Source organism: Empidonax traillii, unplaced genomic scaffold (genome assembly GCF_003031625.1).
Source record: "Empidonax traillii isolate 1590-97213 ecotype Southwest subspecies unplaced genomic scaffold, ASM303162v1 scaffold4:size3804566, whole genome shotgun sequence".
Lineage (NCBI taxonomy): Eukaryota > Metazoa > Chordata > Aves > Passeriformes > Tyrannidae > Empidonax > Empidonax traillii.
In genome coordinates this window covers 2,879,293-2,898,197 of record NW_020955197.1, presented here as the reverse complement: position 1 = coordinate 2,898,197, position 18,905 = coordinate 2,879,293, and the positions used below count along the sequence as shown (strand labels likewise).

General features: G+C 41.2%; 1 protein-coding gene across 3 annotated transcripts in view; it reads left to right on the top strand.

Annotated features, from left to right (window-relative positions):
• The window catches only part of FAM172A (family with sequence similarity 172 member A), a 265,625-nt gene that overhangs the window by 245,028 nt on the left and 1,692 nt on the right, over nucleotides 1–18,905 (top strand). The window lies entirely within an intron of this gene.

Sequence of the window (18,905 nt, the reverse complement as noted above, 5' to 3'; positions counted from 1 at the left end):
CCCCAGTGAGCCAGGACTGTTGGAAGATGATGGAGAGCGGCTTGGCAAGCTCTTCTGCCAGCTCCCTCATTACCCTAGGATGGATCCCGTCTGGTCCCATAGACTTGTGAGGATCCAGATGATTCAGTAAGTCACCAACTATTTCCTCCCGGAATACAAGGGGGCTATTTGGTTTCCTATCTCTGTCTACCAGCTCCAGAGGCCAGTTGCCTTGAGGGAGTAGCTGGTAAAAGATACTAGCCATAAAACCTGGATAAGAGCGTGCAACATGTGTTATGTTATCTGAATGGTAACATGTTGCACAAACTGTAATTGTTGTAAATGTGAATGTTTATACAGGTGGTTTCCTCTTTTGGCAGATTAATGTTTTCATAAATTGCCTGGCTTCTAACATATTTTGTGTGAATATCGGGTACCTGCTTTTGAAACTGAACCTTTTAGGACTTGACTGGACTCCACAGATTTTCTGTATTTGAAATTGATCAATTAAAGTGTTTTGGGGGGTAATTGATTCTGTTTGCTCAGAGTGGCCTGTGGCTAAGTCATCCTTCCTTTTTACCTCATTCAAAGAATACTATCACCTTAGCACAGAAATGTATGTGCTAACAGCTAAAGCAAGGAAAGAACCAGTGCGTGGCTATCGTTCCAAAATAATTAACTCATTATACATCATAGCATCATACATCATACAAAGTAAAAATTTAGATGCAGTGTTTTTTCCTGTAGGATAATCACTAAAACTGCCATTGCTGATATTAAAACTGCCATCTGTGATCACTTATGTGATTCTGCATACAGTATTTTTTCATTTGTTCATTTTCTTTATCACTGTTGTGTTAACCAAACGCCAAAAAAATGTAACAGTTAACGAAAACCCTGGAGCCAAACTTCAAGGATGAGTCTACAGATGCATGTGATGTGGTTGCATGGATAGTATTGCTCTGAGTGACTAGCAATTCTTAGCCCCAACAATGTATGGAATATGTTACAGTGACTGACCAGCTAAAGCTCACACTAGAGCAAACAATGGCAAAGTACAAACATTTTGTGTTTTATACTTTTGTGCTCCTACCTATGTTGTGTCCTTCAAGAGCAGTTTGTCCCCTGCAGAGAGTGCTGCTGCACAGCTCCTTCCTTTTGCCACTAGATTTGCAGAACCATGGGGCTTGTGCAACCTCAGACTGAGCCAACCTGTGATGTCCATCGGGATTGCTATGCTCAACCCATCACTGGTGTTACTCAGCTCCTCTACTAGTTTAGATGCTAATGCTTCAGCAGTTTTTGGCAGACTACCTTAGGAAAAGTTGCAGGAAACCAATTATTTTGGCTTGACATGAGCTTTATTTTGAACAGGCAGAAGAACAGAATAACAGACTGCTATGAAACAAAAGTCACCTCACTTAAATGCAGGGGGGGATCCCATTGGTGCATTAAGAGATCCGTGATGTCTGCAAATTACTATCAGTCCTCATCTCATGGAAGAATGAAATAATAGAAACATTAAGCTTTTAGTTGCTTTGTTATGTGGCTTTCAGTTTCCTTATTGTGTACCTCATCTCTTTTTCCATAACAAATTATTATTTCTGTATTATCTCTTATTCTTTACAGCAGTCGTAATGCAATAACACTTTTGGGTTAAAATAACAGTCACCATCAGGTAGATTAAGATAAAAAATACAAGAGTGACCATTAGAGGAAGCTTTACTGTGGCTACTTGAAAGCTAGGTGATCTGGAAGCCCTGGACTGAAGAAACTGCGTAAGTGGTGTCTTTCCACCAGCAAAGATCAGAAAGCCAGCTCAGCTGTGAGCTGTGATAAAAGATCATTTCTTTCAGTGAGACTCCTGCCTGCAGATGCTCAAAAAAATCCTCCTTGGAGTTTGTGACTCTATAAAGTTTTTTCCATTAATGAGATTAAATCCTTATTAATATTCTTTTAAATAACCATTAGTTTTTGTTTTAAATACTTGGATTTTTTTGTTATCCTAATTTCTTTCACTACCCACTTAACAGCCAATATACATTTCATAGCATTGTACTACAGGAGTTTCCCATGTCAGAACTCTATTACATTCTCCTTTATTTACTCATTGTACTGCATTAGAAATGAAATTATTGTTGCAAAGTCTGTTTGGACCAGCTCTCTCTAACTCCCAGGCAATAGCTGGGACTGCAGAAGAGTCTAGTGGAAAAGATGCACAAGTGATCTTCAAGGGCAGCACAAAACTCTACACAAGATAGACACAAGCTGTACCAGAGCAGCAACTATAAGCACCATCCCCCTCAGTTTTGCCTGAACCGTTCTGACATTAACTAAATGGAATGTCCTTAACTTGTCCCTTCAGTGTGCATGCTTCGAATATTAATATGGTTTTCTGTGTGCAATCTTTTTTCTTCAATCACATTGAGACAAAGGAAGGCAATTTTATCTTCTGATCCTCTATGGCTGCAGATCAGTTGCAGAGTTGGAAATTTCATATAGAGTGTTTGGGCTCAGACACATGGACTGGTGAAGTGAGGTAAAGGAGCTGAGAGTATTATTACAGTAGATTGTTATCAACTGTATCTACATCTTCATTGTGAACCACAGCCAATGGAGAATGAAGCACTGACAATGTTGTCTTTGCACAGAGAGAATGAGTCTTCCACAAGGCTGCTCATAGCTAGTTTGGAAAGTCTTGTCCTGCTGTGCCTCTCCTCCCCTCCATGTCTGCATTCCTGTTCCTGCTGTGTGCAGACTGTCTGCTGTCCCTCATCTCTCTATCCCAACCTCTCTTTGCAGCCAGTTCCTGCTTTTCAAGGTCTTTGCTTCACCTACAAAGGTGTTCCCTTCACTTTCCTTGGTATTCACATCTCTTTGATCTTTTTGCACAGTCAAACTGTCTCAATTCACTCTTCCCTCTGCCCCCCAGTGACTAGTTCTCCTCTCTGTTTCCACTAGGCTACTTTTTTCCCCTTCTCCCCTTGCTTTGCCTGCATTTGGAGCCCAGGACAGTGCTGCCTGAACTTAGTTCCTGTGCCTGATGCCACAATAGCCCAGAACATCTGGGAGCAGCAGTGACAAAATAAAGTCTGGCTCAGCCCATCTGCCCTGAGTTGGAGTTTGCCCATTGCAAATAGCAAGAGGAATCTTGGGCCAGAGTTAGACTTCCAAATTCTGGGGACTCTGTGCTGAGCATATGCATACAACATTTTTCAAACTCTTGAGACTAGGCAAAAAGCTGTGTGGTTTTTCATGGGAACTGCAAAAGGATGACAGGGAACTTTACCTTCCAAATTTCAAACTCTTGCTTTGAAAAATAGAGACACAGGAGCTGCTCAGCAAAATTCTTGTAAGGCTTTCTTTTTTTCTTGTTTTTTTTCCTCCCAACAGGGTCAAAACATGTCTTTCCTCGGTCTTATTTCCTGAAGTAACTAAACACTTTCAGTTGAAACATAAAATATAATAATAATCAGCCTAAGGCAGAGACAGAGCACGGGAATTTTCATCCCAAATACTGAGCTTGGCAAAATTTATAAGTGACTGAAAACAAGCTCTTGTAAAGGGAGCTATTGAGATCCGAAAACTACAGAGGACCTCCTTGTGTTATACATGAAAATCAGATAAGAATACCTCTGTGATCCATTCAGGATATTCAACACAGTTAAAAAGAGTCTGCTTTTTGTATTTCAGAAATCCGTCTTATGCAATGCATGCCATAAGGATGCATTTGGTTTTAACACTTCTCAGGCCATACCAAAGCTGTTGCATCTAGTTGATTTGCTAAGCATGCCTGTCAAAGATTTATTTTATTAGCTTTGTTGTGGGATTGGTTTGTGTTTAGTTTTGATTGAACCTCTTTTGTTGTGAAACTTAAGTACTTGCATGCACATTACAAGTCCAGCCTAGTCAGTGTTGTGCAAGTTGAGCATCAGGATGCCTTTAAAGTACATCATTAGTATCCCCTAAGCAGAAAATAAGACAATAATGACAAATAAGATGATTCTTCATTCACAGCAGTAGCAAAATCATTTGCCACCAGCACCCTTGTGCCTAAGCTTTTGGGACAAATCCTGATCCTTCCATCTGTTGCCATGGTAGTAGATGGGATACATTTCCACCACAGGGACTGAGGATTTGCAGGCACAACTTCTCTTCCTGTGAAAGAGAAGGACCATCTTCTCAGTGTGCAGAATGGGGCCAGTTGTCCACGCCAAGGCTCTGTGCAAGTTTCTGCAGCTGCAGAAGATGTGACCATGGTGAGCAGGCTTCACTGCTCCCCTCACAGCTACAGCTGCTGTCCTGGTCCTGCTTTGCTGAAGGCATTTTGGCACAGAAGTAGGTTTACCTTGTTGTGTGAGTTCTCTGAAGGGAGAAGAGATAAATCTTCTCTATCAGACCCGTTCCCACCAGACCTTTCCTACCCGTTCTCTCATTGCAGACATCCAGATGCATGGACCTCAACATGGGACAAAGCTTCCTGAGCTGCCTGGCTGCTGGTTTCTCCAACTTCACAAAGGAAAGATACGCAAGGGAGCAAACCTTATATTTACAGTGCCCTGTCCCCTCAGTTTGCACTCCTTCCTTGCACAGAGGTGGTCCTGTAGGCTTTCCTGTGTGTCTGCATGCCGACCTGGAAAAGCAATTCTGAAACACATGAGAATTTTGAATATTTGTGTTGTAAAACTCTATCAGGTTCCCGTAGAAAGTAACAATCTACAAAGTTACAGAGATACCAATATGAAGTGTTCATGTCATTCTGGTGCTGGAACTGTAAAACATGACAAAACAGATGGGGGTGTTGTTGATTGCAAGTTCTTTGCTTTTTTGTCAGTCATACATTTTTCACTTTCGCAGCAGAGTGGAAAAAGAAATGTTTTCTTAATTTAATATGGCAATATATTGTGATTGTAATGTTTCATTTATACCCAGACTAATGGGAAATGTGCTGTATGTCTTCCAGCCACAGTATAAGTTTCTCTCAAGTGTTTATATAAGAGGTCCTTTCTAACTTCCCTCTACAGGAGACAGTTTTCATATCAACTCATTGCAGGATCTTTTGTGAGCAGTGACTGTCAAACTGTGCTTGTCTGTGCATTTGTGCATGATGATATTGCTGTTATTTAGAGTAATTCAGCTCCTACCTCAATCTTGGTTTCCACTATGCAGTTTTTCCCTTACATGTCAACAGTTTGCTTTAAACTTGTTTTGAAAAAACAATCTACAGTGGTTTAGACAAATGAAACCAAAATGGAGCAATAAGTATTGAGAGATATGCATGGGCCACAAACAAAAAGAATTCCCCAAATGTATTTAAGTGATTTTCTTCCTGGGTTTTTAATATAATATTTGTAGGCCAACTGTGGCAATAACTGATAATTTTAATACAAGATGACATAATTCCTGTTCAGTGATTCTTCTGAGAGAAATTACCCTGACAACTCTTTTTCTTTTGTTTGATTTTATGAAAAAAACAAAAATGAGATTTTCAATGTAAGGAAAAGAAAGTAATTTGAATCACCAAGTTTTGAAAATCATTTCAATATTTAATCTCTCTTCCATTTCCAAATGTACTTTTCCTGGCAGATTCTGATTCCATCTCCAGTTCCCAAGGTTTAACCATCTTTCTAGCTGGGAGAGACTGAACCAAAGTTTCCTTCAGAACCCACTAAATGCATGGCAAGAAAATCTCTACCATAACACAAGGGACCTTGCTTGATTTTTTCACAGTCTGTCTCAGCAGCACTGGTTCTGCTGGAAGACTCCACGTGGAAAGATCAGTTGTTAGATCAGGATTGTATTGTGAAATGAAAATTGCATTTGGAAACACACTGAAGTCATTAAACCTCATTGTTTTCTGTCTCTGGGTGTTGGGGTTTTTATTTTTTCTCTGGCTGTTAGGGAAGTGATAAATTTGTTCTTCAACATTGAGGTGACTGTGTCAGCTTGAAGATACACATTTGGAGCTTCATGTTACTTATTTTATTATTTTTTTAGAGGCTAATAGTGAATGAGTCCCTGTTCTGAAACAAATATGGTCTCCCAAATGAAGCTTATTTAATTATTTCAGTATTTAAATGAAATTGTTAGAAACTTTGCCACTTTGCAATTGGAGACTTAAAACTGAATTAGCAGAAAGACAATGGTTTTAGGGCTGTTTTCTATTCTGATGTGTTTTTCCTGTGGATGCAAGGCAGAACATGATCTGCAGTTTCTCCAGGAGAAACCGTTGTCTGTTCTCATCCCTCTGACTCCTGGTGCCACTGAGCCTTCTCCAGCCACATCTCAGCAATGGGGCCCCACTGATCACACATGCAAACCCACAGTGAGCATCCCCTGCTCATAAGGATTTGTTGGGGGGGGGGGGGGGGGTTCATTAAAATAAACTTAATATTTCCCTTCACATTCATCCCAGACTTTTGAGTTCTCCCTTCTGCTCTGGGCAGACCCACCTACCGTGCTGATGTTCACGTGTCTGACTCCCATAGATGGGGATGTCAGGAGGGGTGTTGGCGGAGGTCAGCGCATCCCAACACACAACATCCCTTCTTGTCTGCCATATGGCTGCCTTCAGCTTCACTCCACCTGCACCTCTCTTCACTGCCTTCCCCAGCTGATGCCTGTCTTGAACTCTTTGCTGCATGACTGGCTTGGTGTCCTTGCCTCCTGAACATCACCTGACCGATTTGGGGTGGTGTTGTTCAGAAGAGGTGGGAAGCAAGGCACATGCACAAGGGAAATGCAGTGAGGACTTCCAGGCAGAGCTGCCATTTGCTGCAGCAAGGAAAAACATTAAGCAGGGAGTGAAATGCAGCTTTGTGAACATTCATCTCAAACACTCCCTCTAATGACATCTCTGAGGTTAAGTCACAGGAAGTGTGATATTATTAAGCTTAGTTAAGTTTAGTGTAATTCACATCTGCAAAGCCTTTGTGGATTAGTGTTTAGTTTTAAATTACCAGTTTCTATGGTATAGGAGCTTCAGAGTATCCCACATTAAGTGTTCATGTGTTATGAATAAGGGTGCAGAAGCCCAAAATCCATGTGGCACACCAAAACCCCTGAAGTTTCTGAGTAATTCTGAGGCAAATATGCAATTTACTTAGTCAACTGCAGCTGGGATGGCAACCCTACAAAGAATTCTTTCGTCCTTTATTTGCTCTCCTAGCATAGCTGTGGGGAACAGCCACTGGAGAGGGGCTCTTTTTCGGAGCTGTGTTTATGAGCAACACTGTTTGACTGGTGCAGCTGATCCTTGCAGCACACTTCACCTCATCACACTGTAATAGGTGCAGACCTGTATTGATTACCATGACTTGCAGGAGAGAAAAATCTTTGCACTTCAGATTGGGTATAAATTATAAATAGTGTCTCCAAAGGCTGTGAGTTACAGAAATGGCATTCTTCTGAGACAGCTGCATCTAAAGCTGTTGTTGTAGAGATTATTAATTTTGTCATTGCAGCAACAGGTGTACTTGACCCACAACAATGATCATTGTCCATAAAATCCCACCATCTGGGTTCAATCATCTGCCGTCTTCAAGAATGTTCATTAGCAAGGACCAAGTAATAGAAGAAGGTTAACCCTACTATAACCTACACTATATTGGTGTAAATTCTCTGGTAAAATAGCACTGTCTTCCCACCATCCTTCTTACTAATACAGTTATGAGACTCTTGGAAATGATTTATATAGGTATAGGTCCTAAATGTACAGGGCATGTGTGTGTAAAGCTGTACCTGTGTACATACCTAGATTGCAGCTGGTGAAACACAAATGAGAAAAATGTATCTGGTATGGTTTAGCCATAAATTACTTATTGCAAGTGCACAAGTAATTTAGCACCTCAACCTCGTGAATTTTTGCCTTTTTTTGTGAGAAAACTTTTTATACTTGCTTGGCATAACTACAATTTTATCAAAATTAATGGAGGTTATCAATGACTCCCAAAACCTGATTTTTTTAACTCCTTTTTTTTACTTTGTGGTTGTATTCTGGTGTCCCAGCTTCATTTTCCATGCCATTTTACAAACTTGGACATAATTTCTTTCACTAAGTCACTAAGAAAATGTACTGAATTTTCCATGAAACCATCATTCTCAGGAGATCAGCACCTTATTTCTCTGATCATGCAGGGTAGGGTTACTGTATTTTCACGGATGTATCCTCTTTTTTTTGCCCTAACCACTGGACCTGGTTGATAGCACATCCAGTGTTCTGCCAAAGCCAGACCTGGGAGTTTCTTTTGCTCTTAAGAAAGAAGAAAATGTGGAGAGGGAAGGTGTGTTTGGTGCCAGCAACTGGAAGACAATGGTGTTACTGAAGAGATTTTGGATGGGCACATTTGCAATAAGGTAGAGGAGGTTTTGCTGAGAGGATTGAAGAGAAGTCAGAGAAAGGCAGCAGTTGGTGGGACATGAGACAGGAGAGCTGGGGTCAGAGATGCAGCAGGATCAGGATCAGGTGATGGTCAAGAGTTCAAGAAGAGCTGCCAGGTGAGCAAACTGTGGAAGAGGAATTCAGAAGTGGATGTCTTGGAGAAGTAGGTGTCCTGGAGAAACAGATATCCCAGATGGATGAAAACCAAGCAAGGAGTAGAAGGAGATTTGGATGAAATGAAGCCTCAGGAAGGAGTGAAGAGGGCATTCCTTCCCCTGGGGCTTGCACACCTCCTCAGCATTACAGGGCAGGGTGGCAAGGGGACAGGGAAGCTCTCTATGTGCCTGAGACCCGTGAAAGTGTTTGCATGTCAAGCCTGAGGTGTTTCTGAGCATGTACAGAAGTGATACCATTGTACAGCATAAGCTCTAAGATCAGGAGCTGAGGTGTCTATAGAGCTTAGACACCTTAGGGGGTGGTGAGTGGCTGAATCAGGATTTTCAGAATCATTTGGATTTAGGCTCTACACCTCGCTTGCTGTAAGGAGTTGAGTCCTTTTCAGCAGGTAGTGGCTCCTGAAGTAGGTGTCCAGCAGAAGCAGGAGAGGAGGTTGACAGCCCCATCTCAGCCCTCCCTTTGTTTGTCCCATTTCCACTGTCCTGCAGCAGCAGCCGTCAGAAGGGGAGGACAGGTGCAGATCAGTTTTGCTTGGGTTTCCCATAGGAGCAAAGTTAGCATTGCAGAGGCAACACTTGGATTGTATTCTTAAGATTTTTTTCTCCTACCTATCACAAAGTTAGCCTATTATGGCAAATCAGAGGGGAAGTGCCTTTCCTGTGGCTGCTTCGGGACCAGACAGAAGATGGATGGTGCCAATGGCACACTGGAGGGGTTGAATTGCATTTGGTTGAGGTAGGTTAAGTTAGGTTAGGTTAGGTTAGGTTAGGTTAGGTTAGGTTAGGTTAGGTTAGGTTAGGTTAGGTTGGATTGGGTTGGGTTGAAGCCAGCCAGAGTCAATAGTCCTAAGATGAAGCAAGTGGGTTAGTGAATACCATTTCTGTATGTATGGAAATACTCTGGACTTGCGTTGACTGTAGTCTTTTGTCTACACAGATATAAGAGGACTTTATCATCCAAGCAGAAAATTCAGTGTCTTTGAAATATTTCTTATGTAGAAGATTATAGACATCTTCCACCATGGGAGGGGGCAGTTAATTTATTCGCTAAAAGCTTGCAATATATGAATTCAGATTCTCACTGAAATCATAAAATCACTGGATGTTTGATGCAGTGCTTCATGGCCATGCATGTTCTCATTGCAGTTTGTTCCTTAGACACAGGCTCATTCCTGTCCCTGGAAAGAGCTTCTTTACTTCCATAACTGCCTATGCCAGCATCCCCACCAGTCTCCAAGCTCTGCTTCTGGCATGAAAGAGGAGAAAATTTTATTCAGATGCTTTACTTTAAAATTGCTTTAGTGCAATTGCAAATATGTGCTTATCCTGCTAATGATTAGGAACCTTTTTCCATCTTTAATAGATGAGGTGTCTGTACCCTCACTGAACACACGAATTTAAAGCATTGCTGCCCCTCCTAGCTGCTCTGGGTGCAGGCATTGCCATTTTCATGGTATTGCCTTGACTGCTTGGAAAGTGCCAAAGCTGTGTTGGTTCATGCTCATGCTGCTGGTACATCCTGATGTTTGATGGCATAATTACTATTTAGGAACAAATAATCATAAAACACCATCATGAAGAGTAGCTATTTTCTAAGCAGCTGGTCCTTTTCCTCATCCAGTCCTGCTGTCATCAATGAAATTTCCTGCCTAAGTAGCGCTCTCCCAGGCTAGCAGAGCTTGCCAGCAATGGGTATTCTTCAGGTCTCTGCCTTACAAACACTGAAAACCTGTGGATTTTGGAATAAACTGAGGTTTAAAAATCAATATTTCAAATTAAAGTATATTGCAGGTACTGCTGTGGAATGTTTATATGTGTTTAAATATATTTTATAAGCCGTTTATGCTTGTCAGTGCTGGTGGCATTGCTGCGTGAGCAGAGCCCTGCCATGGGCTTGGCAGAACTCAGGTCCATTCCTGGTGCTGCCATCAGTCTCAGCTGAGCCTCTCAGTCTGCAAAAGCACAGTAATGATGACTTCTGCCTTACAAAACTCTGTTAGATGTGTCTTTGCAACGCTGCTGGGAGAAGGAGGTGTAACTGATTGCTTGCATCATGCTGCAGCATGTTGAGATCTGACAGGTAAATTTTTCACGTTTATAACTGTGGAAGCTTTGAGGCCTAAATACTTGGTTTTCGGTGATCTCACTCAAGAAGCCATGTGGATGTATGTTCTCTCATGAATTGTTGGGGTTTGAGCAGGTCAAAACCTCTTTTATTTAAAAGACAATTTTCCTTTTTCCTAGTTGAGAAATTTATCATTTTTGAATGCTAAATGCTTTATTTGTACTCTTGGGTATAATTTTATATAGATTTTTTTCCTAATTCATGATAGAAAAAATGCATGTGAATTTAAAAAATTTAGTTATCTCACTAATATAGGTTATTCAAATACTTCAGAGCTACTATAATGTACCCTGCTAATACAGTCAATAATAAAGCAAGTAAAGTCACAGACAATGAAAAGGTAGGGCTCCGTAGAAAGAAACTCATGCAGTTATTTAATTTGTCCACACTCCCCAGGGCAAGGTCAGCTATATGCCTTAAATTCCCAAGAGATAGAGTCTATATCCTATTCTTAACTTCCATTGGTGAGATCCTGCACCTTCCATATGTATGTTCTTAGGCCGAAAACATCTTTGTAAGATGTAATCCAAGTATCCCATCTTGCATTTTTCAGGTAAGGAATTTTTGTATTTGTCTTTAAATACAGGTAAAGGTGGAATTACAGATATGAATAGACAGATGGAGGGATAGTGTTATTGATATAGATACTACATGGATGAAGATAGATACATAACAATTATATAGAGATGGGATAGATAAAAATTGCAGTAGAGAGATATACAAATATAGCAGTATAAATATAATTTCAAACCCTACCTACTTCTCTCTGCATGCTACACCATTTTAACAGTTTTAAACTCTATAGTTGTATAATATTGAGTACAGCTATACTGGACCCCTTCTTCAAGGAAGTGGCTTGCTCTCTGGAAAACATTCCCTGCATTTGGAATCACTGCCTTTGAGAGTGCTGTTCATTCACACACAGACTGCGGATCTGATTCAGCTGGCAATGGCTGGGATGCTGTAATGCTGACAGAGCAGATCAACTGCGAGCATTGCAGGGCTGCATTTCCACATCTTCATCTCATCCCCATGGTTTCATCAGAACAGCTGGTGTCCCGCTGAAATTTTGGGTGGTTATGACAGCTGGCTGGCATCAGCTCTCCTGCCTGGCACCATTCTTGCCCTGTGGTGGGTATGCAAGTTTCTCCCAGTGTATTCCCAAAAGTGGGGCTGGGAGGGACAGCACCTTGGAGAGGTGCTTGAGGAAATAGTGCAACCTGAGAATCCCATAGCTCCCCTGTGATTCCTGGAGTCTGGATCCATGATTTGCCCATTTGTCTGTGCTTCTGCCATTTGTGCAAAAGTGAAATTTTGGGTCCAAGGACAAATTGGCTTTTCAGGACTGTTTACCCCCAAGCAGCAATTCAGGCTAGCCTAAAACTTTAGGTTCTTTAAGTCTTCTGTCTCTTGAATGCTGTTTAATTAGCTTTTGTTTGTGAAGTCATCCTTTTTTTAAAACAGCTACGTGCAATTTGTACTACTATGACTGTTTGCATTGATATTAATAGCATTTTTGGCGTGGATACCTCGTGCTTACTGGAAAGTTCTTATAGGTGTTTGGTATCTAATTTTTCCCTTCTTTAATATATACTGAAAAGAAAATTACTTGACTTTTGGTGACCCAGAGAATGACCTGACTTTTGGTAGCTTGTGCTTCTGAGAGAACGACCTTACAACTTTCACTTATTTGACCGGTTCACACAGGACCTAACAAATGACCTGTGCTCATGGGACTACCATTTAATATTTAATGAAGAGAAATGGAAAATGGCAGCTGTGTTAGCCTCATCTGTTTCCTGCTTTGCAGATCTTGTTCGCAGTAAGCTTCTGTGTGAATCTTTGCATCTTGTTGCTCACAGAGCAAGAAGAATTTATTAAACCTTTTTTTATTCTTTTTAACCACTTGCCTCTTGTGGGTATTTTGTATGCTGTAAACAAGGGGGGGGGGAAAAGCCAATTGCAAGTATAGGAGTTCAGAGGTAATCTTTGTTCTGGGTTGATGGGATGCTTGTTGCTCTGTTTCCATCATCACACTAAAGATATTAAAGATAATATATGTCCAACAAAAGTAATGACTGGTCTGTGTCACAGTAGATAATAACCAAGTATAAAATGCTTTAGTATGTGTAGTCTGTTCTCTAGCATTGCCATGACTTTTCTTATATGATTATTTAGTCTGAATCAGCTTACTAGGTGTCTAAGCCTTCTTAAAAATCTGTATTTCATTTCTTCAAATTGCTCTGTTTCTTCTCAGTTGACTCCTCCAAGGAATTAATTTCCCTTCACAGTTACTTTCAGATTATTATCATGCCTATGACTTCACAATTACTTCTTAGACAAACTAAACACATCAAGGTTTGGGGATTGATTTTGGGTTGGGGGTTTTTTGTGTCCCCTCAGAAATTACTGCTGTCATTTCATTAATTGGTCTTTAGCTTATCTCTGAATTTTGCCTAAGCTTTTAACCTTTCTTTACCATTGTGATATCTAGAAGTGCGTATGCAGAAGCCCCTAATGTCATTGGATCTCAAATTTCTTGAGCTAGTGGAGTCATTAACAATTTTTCCTGAAGCTCTCATTTTCCTGGCCAGAAGTGTTAAGTGATTTTAAGTAAGATATACTTTTTTTATCTCCATTTTCCTTAGCTTTACTGGTGATGCTCTGAGAGCATCTTCTGGTTTGGAGTTTGAGACCTGGAGCTTTACATCAGTAGACTAAAATAGACACAATAATTTCTTCCTATGCAGATTCCATAGGGAATGACAAATGGAGAAACCTTATGAATTAAAAATAGTTCTGTCATAGTTGATAATATCTGATACACTCAAAGGTTAAAAAAAAAAAAAAAAGCAAACCTTAAAGTCCTGTTTAGAAATAACTTTGTGATACAGAAGTGATTTGTTAGCAATCAGAAGGATAGATGCAGGAAAGGCAGGAAATGTCTTTTTTTCAAACATAAAAGCGTATTTGGACATTATTGTTATGTTGCTACAGAGTTACAGAGTTGCATACCTAAGAATTAAAGAAGTTCTTCAATATGTGTTTGCATAATGTGGGAAAGAAATTGTTTCATAACTTTCAGGAGAAAAAAGTCCTTTCTGAAAAGTGTATCACAGTCATGTACTCAGGTCAGATGGGGTTGGCTTCTTTGTTAATTTATGTGTAAAGGAGAAATGAATTGTGTTGGTGCTCATATTTAATAAGGTTTAAAGTGTTTCCATTCACGCAAGTGTCCCAAGAAGTCTATATTTCAACCTTTAAAACATTTAAAACAAGTTTTGGTAAGACTAAGGGCCTTTTATATAGATGTAACTTGAATCATAAATGTTAAAGCAGCCTCTGCCAGTGTCTGAGGATAAGGTTGCAAAGCTACTGGCATTAACGTTTTGTAGCATGGCAGGGTCTCAGTGCAGACCACAACCACAGGGACAGAGCAAACTCCCCGCTGAGCAAGACGCTTGTTGAGGAGTTACAGCGCTCTCCATACCAATGGAGACTAAACCCCAAGGCACGGAGCACCCTTAATTCATTTTGAAGTCCGCGCTATTTAGAGACGAGCTGCTGCTTAGAGAAGCAGACCCGAGGTCAGTCCTGTGGCTAATATCTGTGGAGAAGCTTTTCAACCTGGAAACTTTTCTCTGCAGAAATATTTAAGCGCTGAGGCATGTATGAAGATCTCTCCCAGCTCCTGTGCAGCATAGGAAACCTTTGTCCCACACATCTTGTAAACGCGGCGGGGGGCCACCATTGTGCCATGCATCTTCTGAGCACCGCGGGAGGAGGCTTTTGTCTGACGCAGTGGGCAGGCGCCGTAGGAGGGCACCTTTGTCCCGCACAGCCGGTAATCGCAGGAGTGAATTATGGGGATTGGAGAGCTCCTCTCCGAAGGCACTCCGGTTTCAGGCGGAGGAGTTTGTTGGCCTTGCTTGGCGAAGTGCTGCTTTTCCTGAGTGGAAGTGGAAAGGGGAGGAAGTGAAAATGCATTTGCATGCATGAGAGCAAATGGCCATCAGGATCATTCATCCAGTTGTATTGAACGGCCACCCCTGCATGCACCAGTCCAATCTCAGTCTTTGCTTTTCCCCTTCTAATTTTTCCTAGCCATTTAAGCTGCCCTTTTTATTATTATTATTATTGTTGTTATTATTATTATTATTATTATTATTATTATTATTTCTCTGTTCCTTCTTATGTTTGTACTATCTCCTCTTCAATATTCTATTCCTGTATTCCATATCTAAATTTTCAATATTCTTTCAGATGACTAATAGCCATGTTTAAGACTTTAGCCCAAACACCAGTCCCTCTGGGACTTCATAGGTATATTTTCAACTCCATATCATTATGTTGAGGGTTTTTTTCTTAAATGCTTTAGTCACTTCCCCAGAAGTGTGCCAGTGCCCATTTCCAAGAGTCTGAGATAATATGCTAAGGGAGAGGCACAACTCTGCATCTCTGAGGTGAGATGCTGAATTTGGACTCAGCCTGCAGAGATGTCCTGTGTACTGTGGGTGCTGGTGGACATGCTGCTCACAGCTAGAGCCAGCACAGGCATGGCACCACACATTTGGCAGATGTGTTACCATAGATCTCAAGTGTTGCGGAGTCTTCTTGACTGGAATAAAGTAACTGATTTGCGAACAAGAGGTAGCGGTGACCACAGCCTGTTAGAGTGGTGAAGGTCATAAACCATTTTAAGTCACTCCCCAGATTCCCACTGCCCCCAGGTTGCCAGGCTGACCTATGTGGAAAACAGAGCAATGAATAAATCACTCACCTGCCGATTTTTGTGATTCAATAAACAGGGCAAGTTTGGGGTTTATGTGTTCTTATCAAATTTGAGTGTGTTCTATTTTAAGGCTGCTGTTACCCTAGAGGTGCTTGTGTTGGTTTTTTTCTAATCTTCATCTCTTTACTAAAATTCAGACATAAATTTTATGTGTGGCAGTTAGTTTCAATTAATCCTCCTTTTCTCAAATTCACATTTTTTTTCTTCCCATCCCTACCTCCGTCCTCTGGCACCTACCTGATTGTTCCTGAAGTCTCAGAAATAATTGCAAGTAGTCCAGTAAGTTCATTAACTGATTCCCTGAAGATCCACAGATGCGTGTCGTCTAGACCTGATGATTTCAGTATTAAATTTTTTAAAGTATTCCCTTACCTTATTTTTTATATCAACAACTGTATTGGCAAGTCTTCATTATTTCTAGTTATCAGTATCTCTTTGTGGTGGTTGGTAAATTGATTCTGAAACTTGTTCACAGTTTTGCAATTGTTGTTCCTTTCACCTCAGCATTATTGCTTCCACCATCTCTTTGGAGCTCCTTTCCAATTATGTTATGTACATGTTAAAATATATATTCATTTCTCCCTGCATCTCTCCATGCTGGCAACTGGGGGAGGTTAGTTTGCTTTTATGGCATTTCTGTCAGTTCCCTCTCTGGCGCTCGGACCATGGGGGAATTATACTATTTTGTCCTGCAGTTTTAGCCTTTTCATATTAGAATGTTGAGTGTCTCCCACACTTAACAGTTGCTAGTCTTTTCATTGCAGCATGCTTGTAAGCTTTTTAAAAAAATTAGTATCTGAAATCACTATACACTGTGCAACAGACCATCAATTAATACAATATATTGAAATCATGTGGTTTATTATCACACCCTTTGAAATTAGTGAGCACTAGAGACATATATCTTAGAGGACTTTGGCTTTAGAAGAATTACTTCTTATTGTGTAACTCTTACAAATCATTCTATCAAAAAATAGATGGCTGCTCATGGGAGCCCCCGGTGGTGTAGAGGAAAACACACTGCACTGTCACTGCAGAGACCCGGGTTCGATTCCCGGTTGGGGCCCCTCCCCGGGCAGATGGAGCTCGTTAGCCCTGGAAGGCAATCCATCTACGTCCTGAGGACCTCGCTGCCACCGTCCAAGCGTGCTTGGCCCCGGCAGATGAACCTCAGGATTAAAGGGTGGGCTCAGTTCCGCGCACACTGTGTCTCACCTAAAAAATCCAATGCGCAGGCTGGAAGGTGGAAAGACCTTCCCCGGTTCTTCGTTCGCGAAGAGACTGGCCATTTATTTATTTTATTTAGATGGCTTCTCATGCATTTAATTTAGATCTAAATACACAATTGAGATTGCAGTCATCAATGATATTTTTCCTCTGGCAAAAACCTTATGGCCAAATCTGTTGTCACCCTTAGGATATAATTCCACTTGCTTCAGTCGAATTTTCTGAGCCTCTGGTATATAAATCATAAATGCACAGTCTGTGCAGTGTTAAATTTTAGGGCTCTCCCTTTAGTAGTGGTTGTATGTGAATACATAAGGGTAAAATTTGACCTTTAAATGACTATAAAGGGCCAAGGCAGATACTTGGCAAGCTTTTCTTATTGCAGTATTAATCAAGCAAAGAATCATCATAATCCTGGAAACTAAATAGCCATTGTAGTGATTTTATCACCAGGGAAATTGTTCATCTGCCAGTAAGATTGTTACTAGGAAAGGGAAAAGAGGGAGTGTTAAAATTGCTTTATACCACTGAATCATTGAGTCCCTCTAGACTCAAGGCTTGAATTGTTTTTTGAGAAGAGGGGGTTGAGAGGAGTTGTTACAGGAAAGCTGCAGGTTAATCAGTTTCAGTAACACTAGTCAGTGTGAGCATAATCTCTCTTGAGGATATGAGGAAAGTGCATGGGAGAAGGCAGGATGAAGAAAGGGACAAGGAGGCTTCAGAAACTTATTGTTTTGTCAGTTTTTGTTTCTTGATGGCCCTTTCACAGAGGAGGAAAGTTGTTGATGAAAAAGAAAAAAAGAGGAGAAAAAAAACAGAGTAATATTCAGAGTCTATATTTTCATCTAATTTAATCCAGTGGATATTAATGAGAATTATTACAATGAAAGGAGAAGGACACAGATGCAGGCAGGCAGAAGTGACAGAGATGTATTTGTGTGGGAAATGTCTGCGTAGGGACCAGAAAGCCACATGGGAAGATGTTTGGCCTCTCAATGCTCAGCATGGTATTTACCATGTGCCTGACACGGCTGTGTGAAAGTGGGTGAAACACCTGTTCAAGAGTGTCTTTGGGGTGTGCTAGGACAGTCTTCTCTCCATAAAACCAGCTTCTGTAGATGAGTTTTGTGCAGCTGCCATTGCATGGTGACAGTGGGCAATCATAACATGCTAGAACCTCAGGGATAGGTCTGTTAGGCTGCAGGTTGTGCTGGAAGGGAGGCTTTATCCTTTTGCTGTGTCAGGACACTTCTCTGTACAGGGTGACCCCACAGTGTGGAACAAGTGCTGGAAAGTATGGCTAAGGGGTGGCTCTCATAGGGGATGGGATAGGTGATCTGCATTGAAAGCCACCTGCAAGATAGAGTTATAGTATTATTTAGGTTGGGAAAGGCCTTTAAGGTCGTAGAGTCCAACTATTAACCCAGCACTGCCAAGCCCACCACTTCATGTGACGGACTGTGTCTCAACAAAGAGTTTGCACAAGGGTGGGTGAATTTGGACATGGACAACATTTGTATAAAAGGTGCCTCTGTGAAATTTCTGGAAGATGTCATGAATTTGCTCCATACAATGAATGTGAAGAGGGGGAGTGAAATGCACACATGCATATGATGTGGACTCTCTTTGTATAAAAATGTTTCTTTCTGTGGGAAGTGCTTTCTTTCCATAGAGGGCTTTTTGGAGATACTTGTGTAATGGCTGCCTTCGAGGGAGCAGGGGAGTGTGATGTGACATGTAGTGCCACCATCAAAGACTTTCTGGAGGGGACAGCATGTATGAAGCCACTAAAGATGCCCCATGGATGGATACACAGAGATGAGAGTCTTTACAGGGGTGTGAAGGTGGATGTGCAGCCAACACCATGTTAGAGCATCCCTCCAGGGCAGCCACCCTGCATCCCCAGGGACTGATGGCTGCCTCATGTTCTGCAGGGACCATTGTCCACTCCATGCTCCATCTCCTTCCACCGGGTAGGCCATAACCACCATGTCCTTTGCTTTTGTCACCCCCAGATTGTGATACTGTCAAAACTGTTACTAGGCAACAAATGTGGTTACCGGGTCTCAGTGAATAGCTGAAGGGGAAAGTGAAGTGTTGCACCATTGTAGAGTAACCATAGCAATGACCTAGTATTACAGACTAAAGAATTATCATTAACAATGTTAAAGTATCAAATGGAGGCCCAGGATCCAAAGACATCCAGGCAACATCTCCACATAATTG